Raw genomic sequence first — 10,780 nt, forward strand, 5'->3', positions numbered from 1 at the left:
TATATATATATATATATACAGACTTCGATGCAACAAATAGCATTACTAATGTCATAAAATTCAAGAAATAAATATTCTTTAGTAACACATAATTGCTGTTTATAAACAAAATTCTTATAGATGGTAAAGTATTCATCACTAATCCGAGACTATCTGGTCCTGAATCACCTACTACTTTGTCGATAGTAACAAATAAAACAGGACCAGGTAGTCCACTTTCACGTCCGTATCCAAATTGGAGTTGGCATAATAGTACATGTGATGATATTATAAATGTTTACTATATATATGTAAGTATTAATATCTTTTGTTCAAATAGGTTTTTAACAAATCTAATGTTCATATATAATAATATACATGTAATAATATAATATAATATTATATTATATTATATTATATTATAATAATACATATTATATACCTATATTATATACATAATATACATATATAATAATATTAATCAATCGTCTATTATATATTAAGCATACCTATATACACACTCAATAATCAGCTTGATAATCGTACAACAAATTTTTGTTTTCATCTCAGATTCGATGCAATCACATTTTTGTTTTGGATAAAATTAGCAAAATCGGAGAAATTAAACAAATTTGTAATTCAAAACTATTGATTTTCGATTTAAAAAATGATATACTGGTTAAAACAATTTATATCCCACTTGATATTACTAACAAAACGAGCTCTGGATTATTAGTAGATGTTTTTGTTTATTTGTTGTTTCCAAATGAGGAATGCACGCACTTTCTGGATAAAATGATTGTTAGTATGTTTTCTATTTTAATCACAATAGTACATATTTGTATGCAATGTTATTTAGTTAATTACACGTTTAATTACATCTCTCGTATTTTGCGTATTTAAGCGTATTATAAATATGTGATACACAGGTATTTACAGGTATGGCTGATTCAAAAGGTTACGGTATAGTAGTATGGACTCATTCAGAAAACATATGTACAGAATCAAATTTGATTACGTAAAAGACTGATACTATTTTCATAGCAGGCGAAAATGTAACTTATGTGGGCGGTATCTACAGTATGACAATCATGTGTGATGGCAAGTATTCGACTTTTAATATATTGAGTATTATTTCAAATGTAAAATCTTATCATTGCGGATATTAAAAATTTGTACTTTTATATTACTAACGCTTACATTATTTCCGTAATTTCCTTTTTTTGTTTTATATTCATGTACATTTATGCTATGCGCATTGCTATGCTATAACAATTCATATTACACTTTATTGCAAATAATCAAAAACATTTTGTTGTGATGTTTATAATCTTTTTTGTATAAACATTTTAGAACTTTATTACGTTCCTGTATCGGCAAAGAAAATACATAAAATAAAAGTAAAGACGCTAATGGACTGTATCCAAATAAAGAAGAAACTAATAAAACAAACTAAACTCATTAAAAAATTATCAAACCAAGCATTAGAGTCTTATCAACATGTCATTATATATTTTACACTGATATTTGGATAAATTCTATTCTAGGCACAAACACTTGTACGAAATCTGCTAACAACACAGTAAAACAAATACAATTATTCTTCACATATCAATCACTAAAAAATAATTTTGAATTCTCTTAACTATAATATTAATAAAATATCATATTTAATGATTATTGGTACATCTTCTGGCTGTAAAATAAAACTGTGTAATAATTTTAAGATGGTACTCGCGCAAGATGAAAAATTGCAACTTGTAAGTCAAACTGATATTTCAACTTACTGAGGTCAGCTAACAGGCCTATCAAATAGATATCAGAAATATGTACGACAGATATAATCTGACATAAACTTCTGCTATTTCGAAATGAATTTAGATGAAATACTTAAGAAAATTGATTAATTAACTTTTTTTTATTTTTTAATAAATATCTTAATATCATTCGAGAATATTTTATTATAACTATCTTAATAATTCTTGCGACAAGCACTTTGAACGTACTTACGTGTGTATATCGATTCAATTGTTAATAAAGAAAAATTAGAGTAAGCAGATACATCTTTTCTTTGTCTGAATTTATATGTCGACAAAAATAAAAATACTCTATTTTCCGATCTTAATGGCTTCATTGATAAGATAACTTTCTATGTATGCAGAATAATACATATTATTCTACACATGTGATAAGGGCACGTCATTATCTATAAATGTTACCAATGCCGATTTGGATGACCTTTTAATGAGGCTGTAATTATGATTATAAGTTGTATAATGAAAATTTTTGAAATCATGTCGTGTATATTGCATCGAAAAAAGATATAGTGTTTCAACATAGTCACGTTTATAATATTCGTTTCTGGAGATATGGTTCAATTATATTATTTTATTTATTGTTGTAATTCAAAAAGATAAAATAGATCTAATAAAAAAGACATACGTATCTTCAAGAACTTAATGCAATTTACTGCAATTCAAGCAAATGTTATCTGTTGAAAAAAAACTTTAACCGCTTTTATTTTCATGCAATTTATATATACCTCAAAATACTCTCAAAAAAAGTGACTGTTAACTCTTTAAAACTTTTAGAATGAATTATCACTCTGAAGGGTGAAATTTCACTTTTAAAGATTGAAAATTGAGCTCTTTTCAAGACTGATTTAATTTTCATTCTTTAGAGTGAGATTCCACTGCAAAGAATTTAGAAAGAAGCATAACTCACTGCATTTTATGAAATAAATTTGTTATAAAAACAAAAATGGGACATTGGAACATGATATAGCGAAATGAATTTTAATAATAAAAATCTATTAACAATAAAAACAGAGAAACTAATCATATTAAGATCATTTTCCTGAAAGATCTTAATAGTGCGTGTCGTGAATTTATAAAACTCAGGCAGTACTTTATTGAAATATCTTCGTTGTGATTACATCTGAAGTATTGTGTGTCTCAGAAAGATAAAATAACTCTGTTAATAGAGTAAGCAACTTCTCAATAAATATTTTTGATTAAAAGGACACCTGTACAAAAGTTCTCTGGAGATCTGAAGTTTCAACTCCCACGAACTAGTATGTTGGACGAGATTCCCGTTTTGTAGTAATTTGAGTGGTACAGCAGATTATTATCTATGAACTATTCGCCACAATAAAAATGATAAATTTATTTGCCTTCCTAATTCTATCGATGTGATTGCTTCGGAATTAAAGTTATAAAATATTGTATATGAATTTTTATACATTTTTATATAATATATTTTATTATCATATATCAAATTCAAGATAATTGCAATATAAATTAATAAAAAGGTCACAACATAACGAATGTTGTGGGTCAATAATATTAAGACTGATTTATTACAATATAACAAGAAAAAGATTAAAATCTAATTTATTGAAAAAGCGAATATCATAGAATGTTTAAATTTTATTTACAATTAGTTAACTTCAGCCAAACAAATAAATAAAATTAATAATATAGATAAATAAAAGCACGAAAAATAAAACATTTGAGAAAATCATTAGATATAAAGTTAACAAAAAGCTACATCAAAGATTGGACGTGAAAACAATTCAAATCTAGTGGTATAAAATTAAGCAATTTAAGAAAACTCAAACACTCTTCACAAACGTCATTCCAAGTAAAGATATAGTCAACAGCAGATAAAATTGATGTCATACCCATTTCCTTCAAAGGGAGAGTATAGTCGAGAGGATAAGAATTATTCATGAGTCAAATTTATCAGAATTGTAACATACCTGAATAATTTAACTTTAATAGATATGATATCAAAAAGAAGTAACTGAATAATATACGTATCCGGTATAACAAAGCTCCACATCGTAAAAGTAAACGAATAAGTGAATCATTTGTGTATCATTTTTTATTAAAAATGTTCAGAATATATTATCAAGTCGTAGTAGAATTCTATTCTTTTATAATGTCTTTTAAATATATAAATGACATGAGTACCGTGGCGAAAAAAATTTCTCACATAAAATATTGAGAACCTTTACGTAAACGTAGGTAAAGCAAGATGAGAGTTGAGCATAATATGTTCTACTGATTTTATGAGACAGGGAAGGGCAAAGGAAATGAAGTCGCGAACGGAAAGAAAGAACAGAGAGTGGATCGTGCTCTTCTACATTCTTCGCGAAGAACTCATGAATCATGGCACCGACTAGGAGGTAAAACTCCTCATCTGTTATAAGCTTGGCAATAAAACTCTTGCCCCCTTCAAATAGGCACGACACCCCATCGTCCCATCTTCTTCAATCCTTTCGCAACCCAGATTCACCGGCGTTCACCACAGTCGATGAAAGAAAAGTCAGATTCATGTTAGATAGTGATAACTTCAGTCTCAGATATCTCTCTGTACTTGTCCAATTGAGTTCTCCATAAGTCTTCCTTTTTCATTATATATATGACGATGTATTCGCTTGAATTTGCTGGAAAACTCAAAACTTTATTTTTCTATAAAAAGATTTTATTTCAGAGATTCAGAGATAAAGTTTCATGTTAAATATATTTATACAACAATCTTATACAACTTTGTTATTTTTTTATTTCAAATACATTTTTGGGTGTGAAGCTCTTTTGCAAAATGCAATACCTATACTTTATATCAATTTTCAAAATAAACTGCTCTAATTTTTTTTTAATTTCAAATTAAATACATTTATTAATCCATTCTTTAATTCTAAGTCAATTTAGAATCAACAATAAACCAATAAATAAACGCGAATTCTTATCGAAACAAAACCTTCGCACACAAATGAAAATAAATAAAATTATATTGAACATAAATAAAATTATACATATATGTTTTTAATCTTATTCATATTTTCTTAATAATTTTATTTAAATAACTATTTTCCTTAATTAGTTATTAATAATTAATGTTAAATTAAAAACTTTAAATCAAAGATTACTAAACTCGTTTATTTAAAATTTAAATTAAACTTATATTAAAAGTTTAAATAATTTATTAAAAATTATATAAAATTATATTATAAGTTTAAATAATTTATTAAAAATCATCTAAATCGCGCTTATGACTCTACACATTCTATGCACCTATCAATACAAAGGTGTTAAATATATCAACTCGACATCATTTCTAAACGATTATATAGAACATGGATCAAGTTACATGCAATTTCAAGCATGAATGATCAGTTTGAATCGAGTACAGTAAAAAAAAGCGCCAATCTTTCATTCTTCCTCGTTGTCATCGCAGATCCAATAATCCAATTAAAAGTGGCGGTCCTATCATTCGCAGGGCTTATCGGTGTCGCATTCGTCGACTTCTCCATTGCAAATGACATAATTCGTTTAAACGATCCATGAGATATAACAAAGGTGAACAATATTTCAGAGAATTCTCCTATTTGCTTTCAGTGACATGCATTAACGTATCAGTGATGCAGTTTATTAACTTCTTCCCAATCATGTCCCTACTCACGTAGATGAGAGATTATCCGATGATCTCAAGGGAATACAGGAATCGAAGATTCCAGAGAATTTGATTTGAGAAAGTGAATGGCAATGCAAATACAATTAATTCGATCATCGATTGTGTGTTCTGTATTTTATTTATCCTCTTGTTATCTAATATCAATTTACTTATAATAATCTTAAAAGAGAAATAATTGTAGTCAAATAAAAAAAAAAGAAGAAGGGAAAGCAATTTTTATTATTATCAAATATAAAAAGTAGCTGTCTTAAAATGTATCTAGAAAGCTGTCTAAAAATAGATTATTGATATAAAAAGTAAAATAAATTGCATAAAGTTATAGAAACAGAATTCTTTATATCGTGTAGGAATATATATAAAACTAGTATTATTACTAAAACATAGAAAATAAAGAAATAAAGAAGTAGAATGTATCGACTACTTTTATTTTACCGCGAAGTATAATAATATTGAATCTTTATTACATTTACATACAGCCGATGCTTTATATGGAAAGGATGGTTTTGCTGAAATAGCTATAAATTTAATTAGACACAGATCTGAAAATAACTTTATTGGATTATCAAAATAATTAGGCAGGAGTCTCAAGCATAAACAATGCTGTAAAAAATTTTGACATTTAAGTAACCAGTTTGAGCGTCCTATGTTATGGAGCATCCTTATTTGTATGATTCAACGAAGTTATTTTCAGATCTGTGTCAAGCTAAATTTTTAGATACATCAGCAAAATATATGTCAATTCTTTCTGTGTACAAAATAAATTGTAATTTTATAGAAACATTGATTAATCTTTTTCATTGTAATATATACGCCATCCCGGACTTATTCCATTTTCTCTAGTTTTCCACCTATCTACTCGTTCACCTACAATCCGGAGAGAGCAGTAGAGATATACTGCTTCAGTTATTTCTTCCATGTTCCGACTTTCCTATCCAACATTCTCTCTCTCTCTCTCTCTCTCTCTCTCTCTCTCCCCCCCCTCTCTCTTTCTCTCTTTCTTTCTCTTTCACAAATACACACACGCAATTGGTATCTCACGCCCTAACAATCGCGTGAGAAGAAAAGCGACAAAACTTAGACGGCGAAAAGTTTCGCCGTTACAATATAAAAGTTTCAGCGTGAAGGGACGAACAAGAATCGCGCTTCCCTTTTGACAAATGGGAGCACACTCGTAACACGGCGCGAGCGATCGTAATTGCGCCGCGTTTTGGATGCATTCGATCCCGTGCGTTTCACTATTCCTCCGCTTCACCCTCGCCGCTTTCTCGTTCGCGCGACACGGTGGTAATCGAATTCCACGGATTCGCAATTATTTCCGAAAGTTCACAACCGACGGTTTAACGACCCGTACGTGATAACGACGCCGACGGGCGTGATCTTCCTGTGTGAGCGTCGCGACGCGGCGCCAGATGTATTTCCGACGTATCTACGTGAGATCGGCCTCTAGGCGAGGTGGAAAATCCTCAGATTGCGAAGTCTCGAATTTAAACATCTTTTTTTTGCTCTCTTTGCTTCAAGAGACTTACAAGTAACCTTTGTACGAGTTACTCGCCAATTTTATTAAAACTCAATATATTTATAAAGTAATAAAAAATAATAGAAAAGTACTTTTATATATCAATAATAGTACAGTTTCAGGGTGAAAACTATCTTTTGTATATATTAATGAATAAATTAATTAACTCGTATTTAAGCATTAAGCCTAATCTACAATATGCTGGTTTCTTATTTCTTGGTTTTACTTCTTGTCTTTTTATCTATTTTTGCGTTTCTTATTGCCCGAGATAAAAGTTGACGAACTTTCGAAGAAACAAGAAACACGTGAAAAGAAATGCGATTGTCGATAAAACGGTCGCAAAGAAGGAAAAAGGCATGAGAGGAAAAGCAAGAAACAGGAAGCAAAGAACACATTATAAATTAAGCTTTACGATACTAGAGCTTTTTAAATTTTATGATAAGAGGTTTTCATGTTGCACAAAAAATAAAATAAAGATAGACTCTCCTCGTTAATTATTTCTGAGTTTGATATAGAGAATGAGATAAGACTGTTTGAATTTTAGCAGATCGTTATGTTGGATTCTCTACTTTGAATCTATATTTTCTATATTGAATTTACTTTCAACAACATGAAAACTTCTTGTCACACCTTCCAAATTCAAAAATAGTTCTAATACCTGAGCTTAAATGCAACGGCATAATTATATTTATTTATAAGTACAAGGAGTACTTTTCATCCTTAAAACTGCATCATCAATATAAAAAAAATATTATCTATTATTTTTGACTACTCTATAAATATATTAAGTTTCCATAAAATTGGCGAATAACAAAGATACAGTTAATTTTCAGACGAAATATTTCAAATTTATATATTAAAGGTTTAAAGTTTGAACTTGACATAATTATCATTCTCATTGAGAATGATAATTAAAATACACCATAGTGTATGTGTATGTGTGTACCAAAGGTTCATGACACAAGGATCATTGAATGTTTAGTTGCATCCCGTCTTGTATCTGTTATTAATCGCAATCAATCTAGCCATTCATAATCTTTGACGGCTGGCGGATCGTATCGAACTCCTAATTCTTTTGTTCGTTGCCCATTCGCGTCCGTATTTTCGACGAGTGTCAAATCTGCTCCTGTCGATATTTTGAAACGCTCCTGCTCGATACGCTTGTCTAGCAAATACAGAGCGCAAATAAAAGTATATGTCGCAGAGCGATTTGCGGAAAACGAAATGAAATCGTCCGTTGACACGGATATCGCTCACTTGACGGAATTACTCGTGACGGTTATTATACGACAAATCACACATGTGCATGCAAAAAAAAAACAGCAGTTTACAGCTTTAAAATCAAATCGAACGAAATACATGACAAAAATTGTATGTAAAATAAAAATGTCCTATAATTCTGAATAAAAGATTTTGAAATTAGAGCAAAAATAACATTAGAATATTTGTATAATTAAAGGACAGTTTTGTGGACTGAAGTAGGTTAAAAATTTAGCTAGACATAATTTTTTGAAAATAATTTTATTGGACTATCAAAATAATGTAAGACATTCAAACTACATAGTTGCTAGAATGTCAAAGTTTCTTCCAGCGTTGCTGATCATGTTTATCCTGTGTAATTATTTTGATGGTCCAACAAAATTATTTTATATCTGTATCTAATTAAATTTTTTAGTATTTCAGCAAAAATTTTTTCATGAAAAATTTTTAATGAGAGATAATGAATTTATACTTGTTAAAAAGTTTTGTCGACGGTTACATTATTTATGAAGAGCTTTATTTTGGTTAAGAGATCTGTGAAGATCCTTGAATTTAAGATTTGAAAGTATGTTGCAAACACCTGGTGAATCTTTTATTTCTGACAATTTCTGACATTTAAAAAAAATTTAGAAAAGTATAGAAACGAACATTTGATATTATGTAATAAAACGTCACTTCATGATCATAAACGTCTTATAAACAATTCCATATAAGTTTCAATTATAATTTAATACATATTTCAAAGTTCAGTGTAACATCTACGTAATACTTAGCAAACTTTTTATGTAAGCTTTTAATAAATATATTGATGCAATTCGATCTGCGACTAAGAACGAAAAATTAAAGAAGGCTTCTCTTAAATATTCAAATTTTATTCTCCATTTAACTCATTAAAATGGAAAATTGTTTTTTTATGGTGACAGAAACGTTTTCCATTTGTGAGTCTGCCATTAAAATTAATCCAGCTTTTCCAAAACATTTGAAATAATATTTAAAATAATTTTGATTCTTTTGGACTTTCCCTGATTCATAAGTCAAAATCAAGTTAATATCGATTGATTTTTCGGATCATATGATTTGATATCGACTATTTTCTTCGGAGAAAAGCGACATTTTATCAACGTTTTATCAACGCAACATCGATAAAATATCGATCTTCTTTCGAAAATCAATAGAATATCTAGTAGATCAAATCAAACGGTCCTAAAAATCAATCGATTTTAAATTGACTTGTAAATCCGGGAATAATTAGACCATCAAAGTAATTACATAAGAATTTCAAGCACGATGAGCAATGATGCAAAAAATTTTGACATTCTAACAATTACAAAAAAGTGCTACAATAATATATACTGTCACCGCGAACGCATTATCGCATTTTCGTTACAATAACGGTATTTCCCAAAGCGAGAACCTATTGCCCTTAAAAATATATATCGACACAAGCAGCAATCGATAATCCAGTATGGTCGACATTAAATCATCTCGCTTGCGGTTTCGCTGGAACCGTTGTACGGCGGATTAAATGTTGCAACGATGCATTGTACGATTGTATAATTTACCCGTTTACATTTAAGCTTAAGTATCAACGTCACGAAGCTTAGTAGTCGACGGCCATTTCTTGTTAAGCAGAACGAAAAAGAACGACTTAATTCCCATCTGCTAGTGCGATTTACAGTGCACTTAAAACGTTTATTTATATCAAGATAAATCGACGATTTTTACAATAGATTGAGGAAATTCTATCGATCGTGCGATTTTAATTATATTAATTTTCAAGTTCTCAACTTCATGAAAGATAGACGATAAGCATTAATGTGACCCGACAACCGCAGCGATGCAAAATGACGCAAGTCGCTCCGTTTAAGGACGATCTCCCGAACCTGCTTCCCTTATCTCGTATCGCGCGTAATCGGATTAACGTAAGTTCTCCCATGTTTTCCTTTAAGTTCCTGTTAACTTTCCACGGGAGTATCCGTGACGCTTGAGCGATTCGAACGCTTCAGCGACGTCGCTATTATATCGGAGTTGCTTGTTGCATGTCACGAGTACGGTTACCACTTGCTACCTTCCGCAATCCTTCCTCTTAATATTCTCATAATAAATCTGATTTTTTTCCAATTGAGTCAGTTAACTAATTAGAAAATCTGTATGATAAAAAGACGAAAGGAAGAACTTTCGCAACCGTTAATTATAATAAAATATAATAATTATCTCGAACAATAATAAATTTTATTAAAACATTGTTTATTATGACATAATATAATAATTATAACTTTTATAAAATAAGGACACGGAATAAATGGTTTTGCTTATATAACTTATATGCTACATTTAAATGCAAATCTTAAAATAATTATACTAAATTATTTTATCGAAAATAATTAAAATGCAAGCATGATGCCAATGCTTCAAAAAGTTTTGACATTTTCTAACAAGCAGTTTAAACTTTCCATATAATTATTTTGATAGTCCAACAAGATTATTTTTAAATCTATCTAAATTTTTACATATTTCAAAAATTCTTCTTTCCGTATATATATATAT

At 29.4% G+C, this 10,780-nt stretch overlaps 1 protein-coding gene and 1 pseudogene across 2 annotated transcripts in view; both read left to right on the top strand.

Annotated features, from left to right (window-relative positions):
• LOC108688990 overlaps nt 1–1,420 on the top strand; it is a 29,091-nt pseudogene extending 27,671 nt beyond the window's left edge.
• LOC108688995 overlaps nt 1–10,780 on the top strand; it is a 156,217-nt gene that overhangs the window by 77,032 nt on the left and 68,405 nt on the right. The window lies entirely within an intron of this gene.

This window comes from Atta colombica, unplaced genomic scaffold (genome assembly GCF_001594045.1).
Source record: "Atta colombica isolate Treedump-2 unplaced genomic scaffold, Acol1.0 scaffold252, whole genome shotgun sequence".
Lineage (NCBI taxonomy): Eukaryota > Metazoa > Arthropoda > Insecta > Hymenoptera > Formicidae > Atta > Atta colombica.